Genomic DNA, 25,931 nt, shown 5'->3' with positions numbered 1-25,931 from the left:
ATTTTCAAAATAGTTTTCGACGTTAATCGCGGAGGTTTTCATTTCAACTCGTTTGCTCGCCAAAGCCTGAGTTGGCCTCGCGCAGTTAGTTTCCACGCCGTCGCGAATCTGCGCGCGGAAACGGAAGACGCAGGGAATAGAAGTAAGTAACGAGACGCGCGACGAGAGAAAATCGTCGACGGAGCGGAAAACATGACTTATGACAGAATTTGCCTGATAAATTCGCGGAGTATAATGTACCCGGCACAATTACGTGATGAGAAACCTTAATTTAACATCAGATGTACAAATAGATTGCGTTGTGAAATCATTATATTCTTTAAAAAAAAAAAAGAAAAAAAAATAGAAAAAAAAGAGAAAAATTCTCCAAAATTTTGAAATGGATTGATGTGAAGATAATTTGTGTATGAAATAACGTCAATACATTTCGAGGGATAAATGTGACAGAAACGTCAATTTACAACGAGAGAACCAATATCATTCTGATCGTTATTCGACATGACAAGATTGTTCTCAAAAAGTGTTGAAGTCCCGAATTGATTGGGCGGTCCTTTAAATTAATTGGAGCACAACCGTCGTGTTCGGGCGATGGTGCGGCACCATCGAAAATTCACAGGCGAATTAGATAAGCTACGCTGGCGGCTGGTACATTCAAGTAGGGTAGAGTAGAATTTACGGAATCGTGTCTTCGCGATTGCGGCACGGAATCTGTGATCGCGCTGCGCGCACGGGATTATAATGCGACCGCGTCGGTATTGCGATATTCATATCGCGGGTGCTGATTACGTCGGCAAACACGATCGTCGCGAGAACGGAAATGCGGCTCTCGCAACTACGATATGTAATCTCGAAATAAATCTTACATCGGCGCATATAGCGCGCATCGCTTCTCCGGATTGTGTTGCCACGTTACGTAGCGCGCGCTCGATATAAACGCGCGTACATGCGACAAACGCCACAATATGCATCCCGACGATGCAGCGGCTGCACTCAGCCGTTCTGAAATGCGCCGAATACGTGCAACCACATTCGCAAGACCTCTCCTGCGGCATGCTTCTTCGCACATGCATCCGAACGCTTAAGCTGCGTTTAATCCCTTTCCCGGATTCCTTATTTGCTGAAGAGGGAGGAAAAGAAATATGCGCATTTTTATTCGACAGATTTATAGGAATATTATCTTACGATAAAGCTGTTGAAATTTTTTAAGAGTTGTATTTTTAAACAATTAATCGTCTTATTAATTATCTTACGCTGTTCAAAAATGCTATCGTCTCGTACAGAGATGTTCCTCAATTTGTATCACGTGTATGTATTATAAATAAGAGTTGAAATTCCGATCAATGCGCGTAATATTCATAACGTTACCGATTATAGAATGGTTCTTTTACTTTTTTTTTTCTTTCTTTCTTTTTTTTGTGATTATTTAATTATTTTAAAATTATGATGCAAGGAGTTTCAATCGTTCATATATTTTTCCAAAGACTTTGCGCCACCCCCGCGCCTTTCGCTAAAGCCTATTAATATTATTTTACGAAATTGATTTTTAAGCGACGTACCCACAGTACGTGCGTCGTATTTTTCGCGCAGCCAACAGTCGAACGAAATTGGTCGGATGATTGGTTAGCGGTTTCCGATCGCGCTTGCGATCGCGCCTCGATGGGGAAGCTCGCAAAAGCGACACGACGCGAGCAATTATCGTGCCGCGTCGGGCATTTTCATTTCTGCGGCGGCACTCAAATCGCGACACTCTTTTTTTTCCTGCCGCTTTCCGCCGGACGTGCGACGTGTATCCGGTTCCGCGCGAACCACCGACCTCCGATCTCTGTATTGAAATCGTTCCGCTCTGCATTATTCCACTACGCCTCTGGGAGTTCGCGGTAATAGCGCGTCGTTGAAAATATGAAAAACGATATTGCATCCTGCGTCGGAAATTTCACAACAACTGCTTCTCGTCGCGCATAGTGTGTCATTAATATACAAAGCATTTCTGAACATCGATTAATCTCTCTACGAGCACGGTAATATTTCTTTGATAATTTTTGTTTTTCCTTTCTTTAAAGAAATAATTGTAAGCGATTAAATAAAAAAAGAAAAGAAAAAAAAGCGACGTAGGGCTTAAATTGCGAAGAGGGTTTTTGAGATCGATGGCGAATTGGAAATGCACTCCAATTCAATTCATTTGCATCGTTACATCTTTATCTAAATGCATGCAAATTACAGTGAATTTCGGGACGCTCGAAAATCCGCGGTCATTCGTAGGACTTTTTAACGTTATCTTTTACATAATGAAACTCGTCTCGTCGACGATCGGTAAATAACGGCGGCCCATCGTTAGCGATATCTCGAGCGATTGTCTTATCGCTGAATATAAAGGCTCGCGCATTGTTCGACCGGGCATCTAGCGAAGGCCACATCTTAGTAGAACCACCGTCGTCACACCCCGGGAGAATCCGATTCATCAAAGTTCTTGCCAAACGAAAAGTCTCGATAAGGAGGGCGAGAAGAGCACAAATGAAAAAGTAGGAATAACGGAGGAAGACAAAGTGGGACAGGAAGGAAGACCGAGCGGGACGAGGGTGCGTCAAGTGCGAGCGAGAGAAAAATTTATTGTTGGTAGAGAAGGGAATAAAAGGATTAGAATTCCTTTAATCCAAAGCAAGCTCTTCAAAAGTGGAAAAAGAGTCGAAGAGAAAGGTCGGGATAGATTGAAATATCAGTTTAATTTTCTTATATCCAGCAAATTAAGTATAAGAAGTTAGCGAATAAAATTTCCACTTTAATATTTGTTTGAAAAAAATTATCATTATCTGTATTTGTCACAAATATTAGTAAAAAAAAAAAAACATAATAATAATAAAAAAATGAAATAATTATAGTTTATTAAAGACATTTCGCGTGCAGTAAGAAATATCAAAAATGGGAAGAGCCTTAAATTTAAAGTGACAAAGGAATGACAGCGAGAAGGGAATTCACTTGAAACTTACGAGAAACGAGAATGAAGAAGAATGTAATAGAGGCGGCAGAAAAGACGTGCGAGAAGACAAGGGAAGAAAAGAAGATAAATGTCGGCGGAGAAATGCTGACGAAAAACCGCGTGAGCATGTAGACCGAGGAAGAAGATGCAAAGAAAGGAGGAACGAGGACAAAACATCGAAGAATGCAGAGAGGAACGAGAGCGAAGCCGTATAACGAAACCGAGTGAGAAATGGCGAAAATGCGGGGAAACAATAGGAGTTGAAAATACGAGCGAAATGAAGATCTAACGGTAGAGAAAGGCGGATTAAGAATTCAAGAGAACGAAAGCAAAAAAAAAAAAATCATTCCCGCGGTTAATTTCGCATATGTATTCCTTGAAAAATTGAAATATTTTGAGTGATGCATCACACTTTAATGCTTTCCTTTTCAATTTAACAGGCGTTGTCGAGAATGCCGTAAAATACCTTGTATATGTTCACGCGAACAAGAGAAATAGAATAAAAGTTCGAATAAAAGAAATGAGAGCACGAGGGTGATTTACGTTGCGATGGCGGCTCGAGATAGAAAACGAGAAAGAGAGAAAGATTGAGAAGAGATTTCCGAAATAGATCCATAGCGGCGGCTTGGCGATATGAATTTTGGCGACGTGGACGATGGGCCGGCGTGATATCATCGCGGCGAATTCTTCTTCGACCGGTTGTTCCGTCACGCGATCCGATTTGATATCGTCCTGTTCAACGCAAGCAAAATTTTTGGAGAGAGTCGTCGGGTCGGGGCGTGAACTAGTAACGCGAAGATTTCTCGTGCGATAATAATTGATTTTTAAAAGGCGATCGTACGTTTATATTTAGGTTCGAGGCGCTGATCACTTCGTGATCAAACAAATATTTTTTTTTAAAAGTTAACCCCGTCCGTGATATATTTTTATTGGAAAAATATATTAAATAAAATTAACGCCTATGAAATAAATTTTATAACATTTCGATTTAGACTTTTGCGGAGAACGGTGAAATTTCGGAATCAAGGAATTCGTAATAAAGCGTGGAAGAGAAAGAGCGGTGCGTTCACGATTTTTGGTAACGCGGGAGAATCAACGGGGATCGCTTCTCAAAGGATACTAATTTTTAATTAAAACTTCGTCATCCTTGTCTCTATTATTCGGAAGGCAGAGATTACCAACGAACGGAATGGCGAATTCGGCACGCACGGCTGCGGCCGTGCCGTATTAACGTCGTTGCAACCAAAAGAATTTCGACCCCCCGACTCTGTCAATTTTTAATTAAAAACTTTGCGGCCACCGTCTGTAAATGAAAACGACGTTGAGTGACGATGACGATCTGTATCTATAGATAATTACTATAAAGTTACAATTAACCCCACCGCATGATCGTTAAATCTATATTCTCCGTTATTATAATATTCGGCATAAACGTTTTTTGGTACCACGTTAAAACTGCGCGCAGGTGAGGTGAGGTGAGGAGAGGCGAGGAATACCTTCCTCTTTCCCTCCCGTTTTCCCCCACCCGGTCGCCAGGTGAGGTAGGACTAGGGTGGGGGAGAGCGAGCGCCGCGATCTACCTGCGCTGCCCCCACTACTTCACGGACGATCAAACGCGCAGCACGTACGCAGGAAACGCTCCTCGTGGTACAGGAATATAAACGCATATTCGACGAACGAAGGTATAACCTGGCGCGAATCCATTTCTCTGGCGAGTGCTCTGTACGCGGAGACCATTTCCGGATAGCTTTTTGTACTTCTAGAGTAAGTTATATTCCCATTTACGTTAACTATATATGTATATTAATTTCTCAAAGGCAATCTTCTTAATCTAGAATCTTCTTAATCTAGAGCAATCTGTAGTGGCGTAATAAGGCGGGCAGCATATCACGGTACCATCCATGTAACCCTTCTTCGACCGAGCGAGAGAATTTCGAATAGCACGTGTAATATTCGGCGTACATTTTTTCGTTCCGTGCGCTCGGCGCGTAGAAGGGATAAACACGGCGGAGATAAACACGCGCGCCGCATACCTCACTCGCACGGTGTTCACGGATATGTTTACATGTACGAAAACCTTGAAACGTTTAGAGCTGGGATACACAGTTAGGTATGCATATACGCGTTGAATAATACTTGTATTTAATGATTTTAAAATATTAGGTAACGGGAACTGCTTTATAGATCTCGTCGCGATAAATGGGTTAATATTATGCGAATGCTTACTAGATAAAACTTTTTGTTTCAGATAAGGGACTAAGTACTTTCATGGAGGACCAATCCGAAATCCCAGGGACCGTGAACGGAAGATTGACGCATTTTACCGAAACAGAATCAACCTGATGAACATCCTGAGAGGAGGAGGAGGTCCAGGAAGGGCATCGGGCTTCAGCGGAACAACTCTAAGGTAAGAGTTCTTTTTAAACGAATTTAATGATTTATTATTTCGACATTGGGATTTATTTTTTATTATTTAATTGGTGAATTAATTGAAAACGCGTATAAACTTTTTTTTTAACGCTCAAGTATATTTGCAGCATCTCTAAATAAATTATATTTTTTTTTTGTTACAGGATCATCCCTAATTCCGCTGCTGCGCATCTGTAATGTAGGTCGCATGCTGTTTTTTTTTCTTTTTAAATAGTTCTAAGACTTCGGGTGGGAAATACACATCTGTATAAAACAATATTACTGAAAAAATATAAAATAATTCTGTATAATAAAATAATACGCGTCGTTTAGGATATAACAAGATAAAAATTAAACCATCAATAAAAAAAAGACCTCTCAGTTTAATCACTAATTAATATTTTAACAAATATCAATATAAATTACGTACAAAAATGTATGTAATTTAGCTTGATGTTATTACAGCTTCCGACTCCGTGGATTTTGTCGGAGCAAAATTCCGGTTTTGCTTCGATATAAATCCGAAGGAGTGCCGTTCCGCCGATATTAGTCATCGAACGAACTATAGCCAGATCGTCGGTCGTTCTTTCGCGAAATTCGTACAAGTCGGGCGAGTAAATTTATTATAAAATTCTTTCAAACAGGAGTCCACATACTATCGCGCGAGAGAAGTATTTAAGAGTAACTTTTTGTATTAATTGTAAATTTATCGGGTCGCGAATATCGCGAGTTACTTGTGCGCGGAAGGATGACTCGACACGTCCCATCTGGGAGGAGGAGCAGGCCCGGGGGGCATCGGGCATCAGCGGAGCAACTCTTAGGTAAATATAAATTTTTTTTAAATAAAATCTTAATTAAAAAAAAAACTTTTACCCTTTTTTTTTATTAATTTTATTAATTAATATACCGACATGTCTACAATAATGTTTTTCATTTTATGTTACAGCCACCGCCAGAAACTACAACTCCGCTGACGCTCATGTGCACGGAAAGATGACTACACGTCCCATCTGAGAGGAGGAGCAGGCCCGGGGGGCATCCTGCCTCGGCGGAGCAACTCTTAGGTAAATATAAATTTTTTTTAATAAAATATTAAATAAAAACTTTTGCCCTTTTTTTTTTATTAATTTTATGAACTGAATTTCATGTCTACATTAATATTTTTCTTTTTGTTACAGCCAACGCCTGAATTCTACAACTCCGCTGACGCTCATGCAGATTGGTGAGTCGCATGTTTTTTTTAAATGCGCTTTTGGGGAAAAATATAATGTGTCTAAAAATAATAATAATAAAAATATATAAAAATATAATAAAATAATAAATATATCAAAAATGATAAACATTTAAACTGAGACCTTCTGAAATTAGCAACGCGAAAAATCGTCAGTAATTAGATTTCCACATCTTCCTTTTAAATAAGGAGACTAGAATGAAATAAAATAGAAACATACACGTGGTCACTTTAAATAAAAATTATTACTATCATGATACCCCTATCCTTCGCAATTTATTTAAACGTTCCGACTTGAAAATCTTCGATGTCAAAGACGTAGTAGGGAAAAGCGTCACTATATTGGGACTCGTTTAATTCCTGTCCGAAGCTAGGACGATCGAGAATGTTAATTAACGTATTGGTCCGCGAGATAGTCCGACATATCGGCAACCGTGAAATTGACAGAGCCGTGATTTAGAGTTTGACCGCTCGGGGTTAACGATGAAGCTTAACGATTCAAGGAACGCGAAATTTCCTCGGTGGCGTTACTCAGGTATCGAACTGCGCTCGGCGATCCGGTTCCCCTTGCAGTTCCGGGACCATTTAGCTCCGCGAGTAATGGCGTTCGATAATGGCTTTCCAACGTTCGAAGACAATGCTTGGATTTATCGTTTTTGCGCGCCGCTGACGCTCCTGCAATTACGTCCGTGGTTTCTTGATGAATCCATAACTTATTCAGGCGCGCGTATTACTTTTCGAGAGAGAGAGATGCCCACGGCGGCCGATTCGCGTCCACGCGGACGTCAGGCGTCGAAAATATGAAAGCGACAGGTGATAAATAATCGCCCGCGACGCGACGCGACGCAAAATGAGCTTCGAACATTGTAGAAATCAAATGCGATAAATCACGAGATTCCCCGAGCGTTATAAATCCGCGGAAAGATTCGCCGGGTTGCGGATTTCTAGACGGCGCGCTCTTCTGTTCATCACCGGAGACACAGATTGATACGGACGAGTGCACATTGATAAGTAGAACACGCGATGATCAGGCTTTCGGTAACGACTACGGTGCACCGTGTTATATGCATACGTCGAGTGGAACAACACCGCGGATTACGTGAGCGTACACGTACGGCGGCGCAAGTAGTGGTAGTCAATTAGGAAGCGACAGTACTACATGTCAATATCGTGCCGACAGTGGTAAAGCTCAAACATGCAGGCGGACGCGCGCGCGAGGATTACCGCACACCAGGTTAATTTTGGGGATGATAACGAAGGCTCGTGGACTATGATAGTCAATTAAAGTGCAGCAGACTATTACAATAGAGAGGGTGCGCTGTTATGCTAGTTGTAGCCGAACGTCGACGGTGGCTTCGCAGTAGTTAAGTCCGCTCATAGTTACGGGGACACGAATAAACACTTAAATGCTCATCGACGCGATAATTGATAATTGCCTATTTGTCGTGCCGTGAATGACGCGGAACGGCGGCTCGCAAAAACACTGCCGGTACGTTCACGTATAAAGTCAGACATAATAATCACTAGGGAGCTAATTAATTGATTTCACGCCCGCAAGAGACCGTAAAAAATATATTTTTTTTCCCCCCTTACACGCGTTCAGAATAGAAATTCTTTTTTCGATATTAAATATTTCCCAAGCTGCAATTAATTCTTTTTGTGGTACTCGTTGTACGCGGCCGCTCTTATTTAGCGCTACAATTTTAATCAAGGTGACTACTATCGATCGTAAGGATTATCACTCCTAAACCACGCGATACCGTGCGAGCATAAATCATTCACCGACGCGAGGACATAAATCTTTCCGCGTCAACAGCGTGAATCCTTTCCATTCCGATAATCGAACGTTACCCGATTCGGTTCGTTGGGCCGTGACGACCTCATTAAAATTACTTTCCTTACAGTATAAGGATGGTTTTATCGTGCGAGGAATTCGGGACGATTAATAGTCTTTAAACGTAGCAATTAATAATAGGTAAAGTTTTTACTGAGAGATACGGACGATTAGTCAAGTAACGAATGCATTAAAAGTGATTAGTAAATTGCAGACTAATAACTCTCGCTTTAATTATACGCAACACGCGCGCAATTATTTCTCTGCGTTAAGTTTTCTAGCTAAAAAAAAAAAAAAAAGAAAACAAAAAATAACGAAATAAATATATATATATATATATATATTTCGTAATAAAGATAATTTACGAGCAAGCACGTTAATTAATAAAAGATAGAAAGTTTCTTTAAAAGAGTAGAATTCTACCCTTTAAGTATCATTTAAATATCGCTGTCGGCGAAAAATTATTGTCATCCGCGGCATGCGCTACTTCTCACGTATTATGGGCGACGAAGGGCCACCGATTTAAATCCCCCTTCCAATGACGTAAAGCCTTCCTCAGAAGTGGATTATCCGCTTCCGAGCGTGTGTCGGTACTCTCCGTACCGGCGGTTCCGGCTGTCGTCCGTAAATCAACGGATTCGTCGGCACTCGCAAATTGGACACTCAACCGCAATATCGATACCTCGGGACCGCAGACGCGGGCATGCCTAAACCGCAAAATTGTCGAAGCTACCGTCCGATCGTCTCGGTGCATACGTATGCACGCGTACGCGGATAACGAATCGACAGGCATTACTTAGGGCCACCGCGTTAATTAATCACGAGCGACAGCTGCGTTCCCGGACGCTCATTGCCACGTACGAGAAACGCAAAATCCCGTAGCTTCTTCTTACACCTTTAATTTTGGAACGAGAAATACTTATTGTGCAGACGATCTCTAATGCATTTCAGTCCGATCCCGTCTCCTAAAGCGGCGGTAATATTATTTATAAAATGTTCCCGGTTGACAACGTAATTTACATATTATTATTTTGCACGCGATATTATTTTAATTTCTGATAAATCAATATTGCATTCGGATAATTTCTCAATGGGTTCTGTGCCGCTGCTACATTTGGGAAATAACCTCTTGTAAAATAATGAATATGGGAATTTGTTCGGCTCGCGCGAATAATCGAAGCAATCGCGTGCCTGCACGTCGGGCGCTATTTAACGAATCTAAATGCGGCTTTATTACGCTCGTGCTCGCGCCATCTTTGTCGGCTGTTAATTGAATATCAAATGCGCGGGATTCAATAAAAAGCACGATCGCCCATGATATATTTGTCAGTCCGGATTTTAGGGTGGATGAACGGAGAGTAATAATTAATGCCTCATTTGAGATCTCTCATCAATTACACGCAGGCGAGTTTTGTTGCTTTAATTATTTATGAAAATCATATAAAGCGCGCGAAGCGTATCGTAATTTTTCGTATTTTAATTAAAGCTTTTGGAATATTCCATGAAAAAAAAAAGAATTGTTGAGCTTCTCCAGAAACCTATTCTTCAATTCAATAAATTATTCGGTATTCTTGTATGTCCCTTTTATCTCGCGATTTGAAAATTAAATTTAATTGTGAAATTATTAAAAAAAAAAAAAAAAAGTAAATTAACTCGAAATTTTACAACAGAGCGCAAGTTAATAATATTAATTGTAATAATTTTTATAACCCATTTTATTAACTATAACGGAGCATATCATTTTTAATATTGACAAAATTTTTTAATTATTTGAGAGATAAAATTTCAGACATTTAAATTAAAATATGTTGACCTTTCAAATGGATATTAAATATACTTTGATATATTACTTGTATTTCGCAAAAAATTGTAAAGAAACTCGCGATGAACTCGATTACGAGCTTCGTTAAAGTAAAAAAAATAGTCGGCAATATGTTTCAGAACATTTTGTAGTCAGATATTTAAAAGCACTTCACGCTACCGCTTATATTGTAAAAATTCATGTTACCGTTCCGGTTCGTAGCGCGAAAACAGCTTCCGCGTAAATACCGAACGAGAGGTAGAAAGCTTCGACGAGCAAGGAAGGAAGGTTCGTAAGGTTGAAAGGTGTTGTGATGTCCTTATTACTTGGTATGATGGCCCGACGAGCCTTCTCCGTCTAAAAGCCTTCTGTAAAGTTACTTGGCTAGAACGCATCGTCTGTCGAGATGCGCCGCCGTTCAAAAAAGAGATCGACAGCGGCAGCGGCCGTCTTTCTCAGTGCGTTTCTTGCGACGTTCATAAACGCTCATGTCTTATTAAAACTCGTTGACCAAATCTCTTTAAAGTACGGTCAAGTAAACGAATCTCCACACCGACTCTTACTTAATTTTTAAACGCATATTAAAAATAAATTAAACTTTGAAAATATTTAATACGCTGCTGACATTCTTTATGTCAATTTTATTTAATTTATCGTGATATTTATTATTAAAATAACGTCAATTTCGTCAAGCGACCCCATGCATACAGTCGTTTTCTTTCTCAAATCGTAATTTTGCAAAGCTCGGAGCTTTCTATAGGACAACGGGAGTAACATTTTTATCTGCAAATGAGAACGTGTCGCATGCATCCGCGGCATCGATTGCACTCGTAAAAGCAGCCGTAAAGACTCGGAGTAAATGAAAAACAGCGTAACGCGCGTGTCATCACGTTCATAAATGAAACCATGACCAAGCAAACCGTGACTAGGAGAAAAGAAATTGCCGTGCAACATTTTATTTCATTACGACGTACGTAACGCGCGAGAGAACGCTGGGGGGCCGACGGTTTATGATAGCGAAATGAAAAATTTATCGCTGACGTGTAGGCAGGTGCGTCGATTAAAGACGATGGCGGTGCGGCGTCAATTTTTTTTTTTTTTACTCGTACGCAAGATGCGCGACGTGATCGTAAACTGAAGCTCTGCGCGTAAAAAATGATTATGCGCGTGATCTATAAATTTATCGACAACGCGTCGAATAAAATGCCTAATTTTGCGCGTATTGCAAAAGACGTATTGTAAATAAATTGTGTTGCAAAATCAGAAGTCGTTTAAGTGACAAATGCAAAGAAAAAAAAAAAAAGTAAACGACTGGTTGGATTGCGGGACATTAAGTATTGAATTAATATTCCCGAGTTTTATTACGAGTTCCGCCGTTTAAGCTCGGCTCCGCTTAAATGCGCCCGCATAAATCGTTAGGTCGCCTCGCGAACCGCAAACGATCGCGTTAAAGGGTTGGGAGTTAGACAGAGCAGCACGCGATACAAGAATCGTCCAAGGAGTCGTCCTGCCGGACGAATGAATTTGTCGTGGATGGCAGGCGCAGCTACCGGGGAATCGTAATAACGCGTTTTACGACGCTCCCCGGGTACTCGAGGAGCGTAAAATGAGCTCCTCCGAAGATATTCGCAGTCCGAGCGAGACGGGCGGTTACTGCATCCCGGGATTTACGGCGCGATTTTGCTTGTTAAGTGTCAGAGTTTAAAACTTCGGTTATGCGTCGAATGGATTACGGGCACCGCTTCTTCTCCCCATTCCACGTTTTTTTTTTCTCTCTCTCTCTCTCTCTTCCGCCGTTTTCTTTATGAGCGCGAGTTCCGCCTAAGTTGCGCTTCTCTAAGAGATCGAAGTATACTTGTTTAAAAATCGCGTTTATCGAAAGCGATAATTAAAGTTTATATCAAGTTTGTTGCGCAATATTGCGTGTAATATATTGATAAAATAATTCTCTTGAAATATACACGCTAAGATATTTTATCGTAGCGATAAAAAAAAGAAAAAGAGCGCGCGTTAAATGTATTTATTTGGATGGCATAAATTTTAGAAATTATATTATGCATTCTTCATACTTTTGAAGTAAAAAGAAAAGAATTCGTCGAAAAGGTTAGAGATTGATTTATTATGTTAGCCCAGTTACGACGAAAGGAATCAATATTTTCCTTCGACGGGGGGGAAATAAAAAAACTTGGTTAGATTATTGAATTATAAATCGCTAATATAATTATTATAAATTATATTCTGAGCACCGGCGTTTTACTGAAAAATAAAAAAAAAAGCAAGCTCGTGTTTGACTAATACATAAGCGAATATACGAGAAGCTCGGATGAGAGAAGACATCGACATTCGGAGTCTTCTGGGACGCTGAATTTATGAATCTTACGAAATGTAATCTTAAAGTCCTTCGCGTCACTTCTTTTTAACTTCCATCTTCTGATGAGTTCTAAACTTCATCCCCGGCTCTATTTCTATGACACCTGCCTTACGACTTCTCTTTTAAAAAAATTTTTTTACTTTTTCCTTTCCTTTCTTTTTTTTTCTTTTTTTTTACCGGCAACCACAATAGTTTCTTCTTTCTTGGTTTTTAAATCGTGGGTTTCGCCGCGACGTAAAGTATTGCATTGTAACATTTGTCGCTGCATTAATCCTTGTTTATACTACTTGCGGAGTGTCATTCGTTTATGCTAAGAGATGAAACTTGGGACATTTTCAAAGATCTCATCTATTTTACTTCAATTCAAAGTTATTTCGTATATACATCAAAGTCGGTACAAAGGCAATTTTCGACCCCTAGAATCTCATAAATAACTCGGGGAAATTTGTCGGGGAAAGATGGAGGGAAGAATCGAAACTTCAACTAACACATAAAAGCACTCGTAAATATTCATGGGACTCGCACGAAGGGGGGGGGGAAGAGGGGAGACTCGTGGCGATTTTCCAATAGCCGGATGCAAGTTTCGCCGCAATAATTAAGACAATTAACGTGCGAGCTGTCACGGCAGGTCGGACAAATTGGCGGTAATTACAATTACGAGACAAAGAGCTATCGTTTTTCCGAAATCCACCGGCAACATTAGCCCCCGGGTAGTAGCGAATGCCAAGCAGGGTAAAACTGGCATTGTAAAAACACATATATCTCCGAGATAAAGCATTCACGCGAATGGCTGGCTAACGACGGTATTTATTATGAAATTACGGATGATTATTCCATACATGGGTATTCGGAACAATTTTATCGAACCCATTATACTTCAGTCAGCGGCATGTTATTCCGTGAAACAAGCCTTCCCATTAAAATGGACCGATATCTTATTTACACGATAAAATAAAATTTAAACGAATTAATAGATATAAAAAATTAAAACAAAAAAAAATAATAATAATAACAGTTTATTTATTAATAATTTAAAGTCCATTATAATCCATTATATTTGTCAAAGGGTCTAACAAGCGATTGTTATAAATTACAAATAATTAAATCTGTTTCGCGTGTGCGTCGAAATTGATTGATCGCAAACTACAAATTTTATAGATTGTTTGTCACCGCGGCGCTACGTAAACAAAGAGTTACGCAAGCTTTTATTAAATCTAGAAAACATGTTTTGGACGGAGACACGCTCCGTTGCAAAATGAAGACGTGATTGCGGGGATCGCGTGGGGCGTTCCGGGCACATAATTTTGCAGAAAAAAACGTGCAACCGAATTATAACGAAAAGACCAAGGCTTCCCCTATCGCAAGAGGGAAGCGGCGATCGTAAAAACTCGTGTTCGCAATTCCGATTCGCGTGCGCGCCTATCAAAATGTTCAGAATGTAGAGATACGACGGTCGCGAATGCGCGAGGCATACAAGCGCGTGGCAGGAAGTGGCCATATAAAATCTAAATAGCCGCTCGTAAAATGCGAAACGCGTCGTTCTTACTTCCACCAGCGAGATAAAGGCAACGTTATCTCTATCCTCTCCCACCACTTCGATCCACCGTCCCGAAAGAATCGCGCCCTCCCCTGAAATCTGCCGGGGCTGTTGTCCCGCTTTTTCATTCTCGACGTTTTTTAACTCGCATCGTAATATTTTTTTAATAACCGCCAATATCGCACGCGGCCGTTCGACAAGCGGTTATCTTGATCTGAGAAAACCGAAAGAACTCGCAATGAATCTTTATACGAGAATAACCGCGGCAGGTTCTTTTTTTTTTTTTATCTTTTCAATAAACCATTTGCTTTAGCGAAACAATAGCGGTTTGGAGAGTTCTCGTAGCATTCCGAACGGTTATGCCATTCCTTTAAGGCCGCGATTGTATAAAAATCAGTTTATTCGTCATTTACGTCAAATAAATTTAAATTATATTTAATGAGGCACTCCGACTTGAAGTAGAATCACAAGTTTAACCGCGTATAAAAGAAAAATCCGTCTGGCACAGGACCGCGGAAGAATGCACGGGAGGGTAAGTTGCCTGACTCGCGATGCGCTTTACGTCTTCTTCAGTTTATTATGTAATGTTTCACAAGAGATCGTTAGGATAAAACGACAATAAAAATAAACGGTGAAAATAAATGAGATTGCTTTTCTTTGGGAAAAGGTATCGCACTTTTTTGTCGTTCCGTTGGCGAGGGGGCGCAGGGTAAAAAAAAAAATAAATAAAAAAATCAATTGCAGCCGCTTCTTTGTGCGGCAGAAGTGTATAATACAGTCATAAGCGCGAGCGCAGCGCGAAGCGAGGCTACGCGTATAAAAATGCAAAATCGGGGAAACTCTCTGGGCGGCGAGAACAAAAACAGATACGGCGAATGCCGACGTGCGCCCAGCAGCCGCAACAAAATCCCAGCAATTCCGACACAAATGAAGTATGCAAAGTGTACAAATGTAGTAGTGCTTCATTTATCCTGCCGTTATCGACATTCCATGGATTTTATCTCCAACCGCCTGCGTAGCCGTTCCCTGAATCGCCTGGCGAAACATTCGGCGGCATTTTTTCGCCGACTATATCTCGGAAAAAAAAAAATAAAAAAAAAAGAAAAAAAAATAAAAAAAACGAACGTCCGTATTTCATATTCGACCGCGGTATTAGTCGTATCGATTCCCGCAGAATAGTACCCGCGAATATAAGCATCGTGAAAGTGGAAGCGGACTGCGCGTGGTCGGACTAGTCTTTGCATTTAAAGCGTGGCGCTCGGAATAAGACTTTCGTGTCTGAATTTTTCCTTTTTCGCGTGTATTTTCCATAAATCGCGAAGGATGAATAAAATATTTTTTTTTTCTTTTTAATCAACGACGCGTTTGTATGTAGTTCGGTAAAGTCTGTCGCTTTAAGCACAACATATGTCTCTCGCATTCCGCATATCCATCTACCATTTACACATCGTCCGGCATTCGGGGTGACGTTCTGCGTCGGACAAGTCGCGAGCCGTCGAACAAGCTTGTTTTTCATTTCTTTTTCCGTCGGTGCGAGCGCACTGCCAGAAACGTTTTAAAATCGTGTTCGTCGGATGGGATCCAGAGGTGTCGGATCGAGGCTACTGCGTTTTTCGATGACAACGCTTTCGGCCACCGAGCGGCGTTCTCGCCACCGTACAGCCAGGCAGCGCTCGCAAAGCGATCCATCAATTAAATCGCGTTTTGTCGAACGCGCCGCGCATATCGATCATCGGCTTTCGCTCATCCAAAGAAAAAGCAATTTGATGAGAAAGAACCCGGCGGCTTTTGTGCTCTCCCTTGAAGGTAGTTAGCGCGGTCGAATCCCATTTTAAATTCTACCATATCACATATCCGTTATAAAACGTCGACGTGAGTCTGGGGAGGATCAAATATCGAGTAGACATTAAAATTCTTGTCACGAATGCGGCCTAATGGTCTTTTAACCTACGAACGTTTTTTTTTATTTTTTTTATTTTAAATCTCGATTCGCGAGAATTCTTTTAAATGTCGAGATAATAGATACATACACTTTTCAATCGTAAGACAAGTCATAGAATATAACGTTTTTCTTTTTCATTTTTTTTTTTTCTTTTTTTCTTTTTCTTTTATACTTGGGTTTCCAAGTTCTCAAATGCAGAAAGTGTTTCTCGAATTCTCCGAGGTTTTCGTACTACATTGTCAGGTTGAGCGGAAAAACGAGTGCCGCTTGTGGCATTCAGTTGCCCGGGTCTTCGTACAAGTTTTTCAATGTAACGAAACGAATCGCGCGCACGTACTCGGCACCGATCGATATTGTGATCGAAGGGCTGTCATTAAGGGCGCGCGAACTGCCAGGGCTTTTGTCTCGGAAGTGGTCGTGTAGAGCGTCGAAGGAATTTGTCGTCGCCGATGGTCACCGCGCAACACGGATCGTCGCAATATATCTTGCACGACGTACGTCGACCCGAGTCCCTTATCTTTCGGTCTTCACCTCTGCCCCCTGACCCTTTCCCTGGTGGCCCGCGCCCATCTGTTTCCGCGCTCGTCACCGGCGGTTACACACACGATTGTACATTCACTCGACGCGGCGGCGAACAATTATAGATTGACTATTGCCCGATGCACGAACCCTCGATATGCGACAACAAAACATGCCGTTGTAAATTGCATTTCTTGATATTAATATTAATTATCCTTATCGAGCATTTTTATTTCGGTCACGTAAAAGCGCGTGAATTTTTCTGTCGGCAATTACGTCTGGGGAATAAAAAAAAAAGAACTGGTTAATTAAAGATAACTAAATATTTAATTTGATAACTTTACGTGGAACGCGATTGCTACGACTGCATAGAGATTGCCGCGAGCAAAAAGTAAACGCATGCTACTGCAAAGTTAAATCGAAGTATACTTTTCAGCGTGCGTATAATTAATGTCGCGATAATTACACAAAGATAAATTCGTTCTACAGTATTTATTCGCCCGATGATTCTTACTTATTAATTTATGCTTTGAGCGCACTGCCAGGTAGCGAGTGAAAGAAAAGTACGTTTATGAGGAGTTTGCTACTAAGCGAGACATCGTGTTTATCGAAAGGAAAAAAAAAAAAAAAAAAAAAAAAAAAAAAAGAAACGTTTTCTTTTTTTCTTGCTTGACATTTCTAAATCCTGCAAACCCTCGTTTACGTTCTTTATAACCGTGAGCGCGAAGTTTGTTAAATATTAAACGAGTGTCCACCATCGCTTCCCCTTCCGAGGGTCTCTTCCCTTGACTTCTTTCCGCGTCTCGAACTAGTAAGTTCCACCTTTTTCGAATTCAGACTTAAAAGTTATAAAATTGCAAAGTTTTAACGACTGCGATATTTTAAGGCAGTTTAGAAAACAAAGGTACACTCGAAGGCGCGAGGAATGCCGGGATCCCAGGTCGTAGAGGGCTCGCGAAACCCGAATTTGCAAAATCTAAAAATTGTACAAAGTAAGGGGGCGCGAAATGGAGTAAGGAAAAGATAGAGTATCAAAGGACGAATCTCTTGTGTAAGGGAGGGTTTCTTATAAAAGTGCAAGACCCCAGAATGGGAGCGATATCATTTTCCTTTACTTTCTTTCTTGGCATAAACGAGTTTCTGAAATAGCCACATATATCGAGACAAAGTATTAATAGCTCGTATCGATTTCAATATCGAGAAGAAAATTCTTTGAGATCTTTTAATACCTATCAGTTTAAATATATTCAACTTCTTCTTCTTCTTTTTTTTTTATCAAAGAGTTAAAAGATTTTAATAATTTAATAATTTCTTTTAAATTATTATTATTCCGCTTAGCGTCTCGCGGCCTTTAATTTATCGCCTAGAATACGAAAACACATTTCTTTATCTCGCGGGTGAAATTTTTCATGGCTGCGCGAAACAGCGCGATTCTATCAAGCATTTTTTTTTTTTTTTTACATTTCTTGCTGCGATGAATAGCTAGCTGAACAAACGAATGGACCAATCGGTCAGCCGTCGAAATGGCTTTTTATCAACGTGAACAGATCCGAAGGTGCGGTCGAGATGTATCGATAGAAAATCGAGAGATCCGCGGATAAAAGAAACGCCCTCGTACTTCAAGGTACAAACTGTACTTTTAATCTTAAACATTTAATCCCGCGACGGTGCAGGGTACGCGATTCCGTAATTTATTGGCGACTAGCGAGAATCGTCTTCGTTCTCTTATAAATAACTACGAGACACTGCCCGAGAAAACTACTGAGAGTTTACCATAAAAAGTAGCTCAATTTATATATACATATATATACGAAAAAAAAAAAGAGAGGGAGGGGTAATGAAAATTAATCACCGGAAAGTAATTAAATCTTTAACGCGTATGTTGTTAATAAAACGTGACTTTGGCGGATAATATTACTGCGTGCATTAGCTCTTATAACGAAGGTATTGTTATAATTAACATCGGTGATGGATTAATTGTTTACCGCATTCGCGATGTGAATTATAAATATGAAGCAATGACATGCGGAGAACGAGCACGGCGCGGATGATTAAAAATGTAATGTTTAACATATAAAGAGAAATCTCTTTGTCGAGACACATAAAGCATCGGGTAATATATATACGACAGTTATTACATTATCAAGCGAATATGTTGGAAAAACAGCATCAATTTTTAACGTGAACGACTCGCATTGAAAGCGCAACGACGTGTAACTAAATATTCTATCACAAAACGATTATTACAAAAAGGAAAAAAAAGAAAATAAATAAAAAAAAAAAATAAAAATAAAAAAAAAACACCCACTCGCGGAAAGATGATCATCTCGTTTCATGCACGATTCCTTTTTACATTCGACACGCACGTGTGCGTGGACACGGCGGACGCTCCGGCGTTTAATATCAGTGAAGTCGCGAGCAATTAAATTGCATCGCGATTAAACAAATTAAATCCAATCCATTCGTGTCAATCTAAATCAGATAATGGATATGGGTAACGTTTCATTCGCCGGCAGATTAAATATCGATAACTCGGACGATCGTCCCCCCGCGCGTTAAACCGTCCGCGCAGAAAGTAGACAAAAATTAATGAAAAAGTGATAATTCACCGAGCTCGCGTTTCGCGCAATTAAAATATTTACAGTGCCATAAATCCGTAAATACGATAATCCCGGCGACTGAGAAAGATAATAAAAATCTAAAGATAAGAGTTCATGGCCCCTGCCAGGATTTCCCCGGAGGGGGGCACAGCGCGGGGACAAAGGAAGGTAAATGTCCGTATCAAGACTCGCAGTATTCGAGAACGGCGGAGCATCCCGAAATGTATTAAAATATATAGAACTTGTAAATTTCACTGATAAAGATTCAGAGGTCTGCTCATTTGGATCTTTCTGATACGGCGCGCTTCGGGAATTAAAAGATTCAGGAATGCGCGAAAATACGTTGTTGAACCGTTAGGGAATGTAACAGCGCAAGAATTCAATTATCCAAGACGCAACCCTGTCGGCGGATCGATTTAAATATTTAAATAAATTTAAATATTAAAGAATACTCAAAGGATTCTCCAAGAGTCACGCGACTTTAAGAATGAAACGTTACACGTGCCGGGAGCACCTTTCAAAATTCAACAATCCAAATTTCGCCTAGGGCAAGGATTTAGAACGGTAGTCCAAAATATCCGACAATCAACTTTCCGGTGTTCTCGACAATCTGACGGAGGGTTTTTTTTTTTTTTTTCTCCTGAACGACGGTCATTCCTATCGCGCGTGTATCGATCTCTCAGTCGCTTCGCGTCGGATCCGGTGCGTTGTTACCGAACGAGGGATGCTGGGACGAGAGATAAAAAAAAAAAGAGGTGAACAAAAAAACACGCGAGTGGAAGAGCGACTATGCCGACGTGATGGAAGTGATTGATGAGCGGCGTTGGCGATCGGTTCGAATTCCGCGGCCAATATTTTCGGGAGAAACACGGCGCCGCTATTTCGCGACGCCCGCTATCGTTGGCGCGCGCCGGATTTCCCCGAGTTTGCATTTATGATCCCTCAATTAGCGATCTCTTCGGGGACGAGGAGGGCGCGAAAGGGACGTCCGTGGTAGGGCAGGGGCGATTCTGCCGGTTCGTTACGCTCCAATGCATAAATGAGCAAACGTTCATTAAGGCGGAAACCGTTTTTTCGGCCATCGCTAATTGTCGAGCAGCCCCTCGCGCGCGCCCCACCGATCGACATCGTCCATTTTCCATCCACTTTTCCCCGCGGTCGCGAAACGTTTTTCCAAGGGGGAAACTTTTCGAATCGCTCCCTACTACAGATATTGAGTTCAACATCAATAGGCGGCTTTTTTCAGCATTTTATCACTGTTAAAAAGCTGTTCTTTGAATGGGTGGGATGTCGGCATCAATGACAAAATATGGTACTTTCGCGCTCGCTCTCTTCAATTCGACTACGCGGTTATAACTTCAGGAATATTATACAATGGAGCTGTAAACCAAATTGTCATATATTCTCTCTGTATTACGTTTACAAATATTTATATTTTATTCTTTATATCCCCTTACTTTTGTTCGAGATCTTTTTCGTGTCCTCGTTTCTCCGCATTTTTCATGATTTAAAATTATAAAAAATTCTTTTAAAAATTATCGAAACGTTCCTTTATTTAAATAATTACTTGCGCCTGACGGGTGAGTTTTATGCGAGATTACGTGATGAATGCAACGAGATAATCGCTGTAACGAGGCGAGAATGACGAGTCACACCAGAGCGGTATCAGTCGCTTAACATCGCGGCGTCTCGAATTTACGACGAAGATTCATTAGCATCACGGCATATAAGAGGACGAAGTGGCGTGTATCATCGAGATTAAGAACGAGGACACGAGGGGAGGCAGTTGCGTTAAATTCATCTCCGACTACGCATTACTTCCACATACATTATTCGAGTAACGTGCCGAACGTGACCGAAACGCTTTAAACGATCGACACGCGAACGCGATATTTTCTTCTTTTTTCTTTTTTTGCATACGTAATATTAATACTATACCGCGATTTAAAAGAAGCACGCGTTTAACACTCCGCTGGCTTTCTTCGAGACCTGTTAAACGTTCTAACACGTGGATTCATTACGTTATAGTAACGATATTTGCTTAATGATGTCCCAAATTGACTTTAAAATCTTTAATTCGCTTTAGCTCATTTTCTCGTAACGTACTGGTAAAATGATATCCGTCGGCGTAGAATATTTCGCAACGCGGAATTTTATTTCTTGAAAACATCATAAAGAATTATGTAGTAAATTAAAAAATATACCAAAATTATAATACGTAAGACCAATAAAAAAAAAAAATTCTGTACGAAATATATCAAAATAACTATACTATATACTTAATAGTTTCTTAAAACGCGCAGTAAAAAAGAAAGTTAAAAAAAAAAAAATAAATTAACACAATTAAAGTAATGATTTTTTAAACACAGCGTCAGCAAGGTTCGCGTATTATCGCGGATCATAATTTTTCACAGTCGCGCGAAAAAAATATCGTCCAGGAGTGCGATGTGCCCGCCGGAGGCCATAAGTCCTTTACGGATACCGAGGCTCGTCGTAATAACTTTCGTCGTTAGGCAAATGATCCGCCCCGTGGCCCACGAAAGCACGGCCATTTTTCCGCTCTCGTAGGATTTAGTTAACTCTGCGCTCTCTTTTTTTTTTCCTCTCTCTCTCTCTTTTTTTTATTTTTTATTATAGAATTGTACTCGCGGCGCAGAGTAAAGAGCACCCGTTCCACGGTAGAAATGACGTAACTCTCGGCGATGCCGAGCGTCGCGCGGGGTATATCTCTCTCAGCGTGCTTTTACAACACGCAGGATTACATCGCCGACTACAGCGTTATTTCTTTTGCGAGAGAGTCGCATATTTGTACGCGACGCGCTTTAAATTCAATCTTTCTTAACTGAGCCGTGCATAATGTAGACGTGTACGCGTTACATCTTCCGTGAATAAGCGCGCTCGCAGAAAACCAATTTTTATTTTTTTTTTTCGTTTTTTTTTACACTGGCGAAAATTAACCGTGCGCGATGGCGGCATCTTATCCGATCCGTATACCTAGCGAACTTTATCACGAGTACATAAATAAACTGAATTAAATCCGCTTTATACAAATTAAACTCGTAATATTGCGTACGTAGGTTTTTCTTTTTTTTATTTTTTTTTTTTTTATTTTTAGGATTGAAAAGAAATGGTAGCATTAAAATAGGAATTTTTTAAAATCGTGCCACTTTCGTTTGGGCGCGACGGGCACGATATACATCGAAAATTGTATTAACCGATCGTATCGGAAATGAAAAACCTTCTATCTCGATGCCTAGTTTTCCACGGGAATAATTCGAAGAGATAAATTCAATTAGATGAAATAAAACTAAAAGCCGAGCCCGGCCCGCGTTCCCCATGAATCGCGCTCACCCTTCGCGATCCACGTGTGATGTATATTTCATTGCGACGACGCTCGCATCCGCATCCGGTAAGCGTTTATGTTAATTTTCTTCCATCGAAGTGATATTCGCTCCTGCTGTCGCACGTCAGGCACAAAATTAATTACGTCGACACGCGAATTTCATTCTCGCGCGCCGACCGACACCGCGTTCGCTAAACGATAACGCGCGCGACGTGACATAATTAATTACGGATTTACGACGATCCGTTATGAATCATTTGTCCGGCAAGCTGGGCTTACGCGCGTCCACACATCGGCACACGTTTTCCCCGCCGCCGCGATAAGGCTTCGATTCCGCCACCGCAATTTCGCTTATCACAATTACACGACGTATAAATGAAGTGTACAAGCTGTAATCGCGCACGCCTCTCTTTCTCGTCCGAATAAAATTGTTTCGTCCGACTCGAACTTACAGTCGCGAGGATAACAACTTACTTAAAACACGTTTTAATAAATTTATAACTTTTTATGCAATATTTTTTAATAAACTCGAGCTTGAATCGCCGTGAATCATGTGTCGTAAAAAATTAATGTGACAAAATCTAGTTTTAAACGTCATCGACTTTCTCTCTCCCTCTCGATTCATTTCTCGTAAGACGAAACTCTTACCGAGACCCATATTTTTTCGACGCCGTTGCCGAACCCGTCTCGATATCATGTTCAATTCCTCGCTGGATTTATAGCGAATAAATTGCGCCCAAGCATATGTATATGTACGTACGTACACACGGGCGTAGACAGGCGCATAGAAAACGTACGTGAAAAAGGCTGCCGTTCCACGGTGAAGTCCGGTGTAACAGAGATGCGTTTCCATGCACGCGGAGCCGCTCGTAAAATCGAGCCGGAAAACTTGTCGCGAAAGTCGTTCGCGAAAAGCTCGACTTCCGTAAAGCCCCTTGCCTCCTTGTCCCGTCTTCTTTACCTCCCCTCGCGCACATCTCGCATTCGCTCCGTTTCGGCGAACAGACTCCGTATGCAACAGCCGGGAAGACGTCCCCGCAATTTTCCGGACGAGCGCGTCTCGTCGTACGTTTCTCGATTATAAGTCACGACGTCGTGTGCCGCATCGCGCGCGCGCGTGCATATCGCTTTTGTGTGGAACTGCATGCGGGAGGGCTGGAGGAGATACGCGTATACGCTCACCGTGATCTACGGCGGATGAAAGTTTTCGGAGAATGGATGCAGGACCGCGCGCCACGTCCGTGGCGTAATGATATTTCGCGCAGGAAATTCGAAAGATGACGAATGCCTCTTCAGCGGGCGGATAGTTATGACATTTTCCGCGTTATACGCCGTGCGTACCCATCCCCTCTTCCACTGTGAAGATAATTAGAACTTCTATCGATAACCGCGGGAACCGTTTCGCGACGCTCTATCGTTTCTAATCTCAGTATTAAATTTCTAAGACCCGGAATATTAATTTCCAAAACGAAATATCTTTGTGTTAATCAAATAAAATATATTTTCGCTCGTCATTAAACACTCAAGATGCGTTTTTTATTTTTTTCTTTTTAATAAAAAATTTTCTAAAACTTAAAATAAAAGCTCCTTCAATTTTGTACGAGTAGTATTTTCTAATCGTATTTGTTAATTGTGCGCAACTATCTCAATGAGGTACGATCACGCCTTGATTAAGTGATAGCAATTAACGCGTTATCGATCTCGTAATAACAGGATTTCTTTCGCGAGCTTTCCCTCACTTGCTCGAGTGTCGTAATTAAAAGTATCAGCTCAGCCGACGGGTTCATTTAAACTCGCTGATTGGCAAACGCGCGTTCTAACGACCTAGTCGCCGACCGTCAATCAATCAATGATCAGTCGAATATCCAGGGCTCAACAAACAATTTGCCTCGTGGCTTCAAGTGGCATCGACATTCGAGGTATCGAAATACATCTCCTTTTGCTCGGCGCGACGGCGACGGATCGGATTGATAGGCGGCTGGCGTTGCGATACCCAAGATCGAATTTACTCGGCTAAAGTTCGACGGTAATTAAACGTAACCAATGCGACATGAAAACCATTGTATTCCGCGTGGCCAAGCTAACGACGAACTTTTGCGGGGCCAACCGATCTCGTCACTTAGGCAATTCACCATTTATTCTCCGTTCGCGGCTGAATCAAACGTCGAGATTACCGGCGTTAACACTTCCTCTTTTTTTTATTTTTTTTTTATTTTTCCACCGAATCACGTTTTCCGTGGTAAAAGCATTACCGCGCGCGTTGCTCGCACAGCACGTTCACTCGCTCGGCGGAGAGAAAACGAAAGATTAAATTTTTTTTTTTTTCGTTTGATACGCGGAGTAAAACCGGTGTACAGGACCCCGTTGTCTTCGCTGTTCTACAAGGCTTGCGAATTTGCGCGTATAAACAGAGATTCGAGACTCGGCGGTTCGTTCTCGTTTGCGCGGCAGTGTGGAACGACGCGGGGATTCGTGGGGTTTGATCGGCGAAGCAATTTCAACGTACGGTCCACAGTGGACGCGCTATTTCATTCGGAGGCGACCGAGCGTGCGGCATGCGTGTACACATTGTGCCCGGGATCGCGCGTAAGTGCGCAACTCGTCGTAACGGCCGAATTTGTGCACGCATAGCGCATACGCACACACCGGCCGTCGCGGATCGCGGACTCGCGGGGTCCGGACCCGGCTGCTGATTAATCAGCTTCGCCTCGAGTCGGCGAACTAATCTGTTTACAATGTACACGGTCGAATCTAATGGCCGGGTGGACCCGATCGGGCGACACATGATTATATTCCGGAAGTTACGCCGCGTCGGCCGCCGTTCCGCGGGAAATCGAATCGCGTCGGACCAGCCCCCGACTATCCGCTTTCCACCTCGTTATTACGCGCGAGGACCGAATCGGATTAATAGTCGCCACCGTTGCCGCCGGACAGCTCTGGACCGGACGCCGAACTAAATATAATTATCTGCGACGCGCAACGCGCGGTCCGCCGGCAGAAAGCAAAACGGAAAACAAGAGAGAATTTACCGGCGCGAATAAACAAATGTATATATTCCTTCGCGCGCAAGTGCGCGCTGCGGTCGATCGAAGCGAGACGGAACAGATCGACGAGAGAATATTTGATTTTATTTCAAAAAGAGCCGCGCAAAGGACCCCTCGGGTTTGCGTTGCATTCACGCGAATTTAAGCGATTACGGTAATGCTGGGTGGGAAGATAATTCTCTTGCCAGCGCCCGCGCGCTGAATAACCGGCAGGATTAATATTTACACGCACGGGACGCGATACATGCGAAGGAAAACGCACAAGAGAGCCGAATATTATCTCAGCAATTAACTCGTTCGCGCATATGTTTAGACTTACACGACGC

General features: G+C 41.6%; 1 protein-coding gene and 1 long non-coding RNA gene across 9 annotated transcripts in view; one reads left to right on the top strand and one right to left on the bottom strand.

Moving 5' to 3' along the window:
* Positions 1–25,931, top strand: part of LOC139110024 (uncharacterized) — a 198,845-nt gene that overhangs the window by 32,096 nt on the left and 140,818 nt on the right. For 3 of the 5 annotated variants that reach the window (XR_011546933.1, XR_011546932.1, XR_011546935.1), the window contains exons 6-7: positions 5,223–5,381; positions 5,548–5,582. This is a non-coding gene — a long non-coding RNA (uncharacterized lncRNA). Of the gene's footprint in view, positions 1–5,222; positions 5,382–5,547; positions 6,448–6,561; positions 11,800–25,931 lie in introns of those variants that run through there. The other 2 variants (XR_011546936.1, XR_011546934.1) reach the window with 2 other exon arrangements.
* LOC139110012 (nephrin) overlaps positions 1–25,931 on the bottom strand; it is a 186,597-nt gene that overhangs the window by 30,127 nt on the left and 130,539 nt on the right. The gene's annotated exons all lie outside the window — the stretch shown is intronic.

This window comes from Cardiocondyla obscurior, linkage group LG19 (assembly GCF_019399895.1).
Source record: "Cardiocondyla obscurior isolate alpha-2009 linkage group LG19, Cobs3.1, whole genome shotgun sequence".
Lineage (NCBI taxonomy): Eukaryota > Metazoa > Arthropoda > Insecta > Hymenoptera > Formicidae > Cardiocondyla > Cardiocondyla obscurior.
Note: the sequence above shows the minus strand (reverse complement) of the source record. Positions and strands in the feature narration are given on the sequence as shown.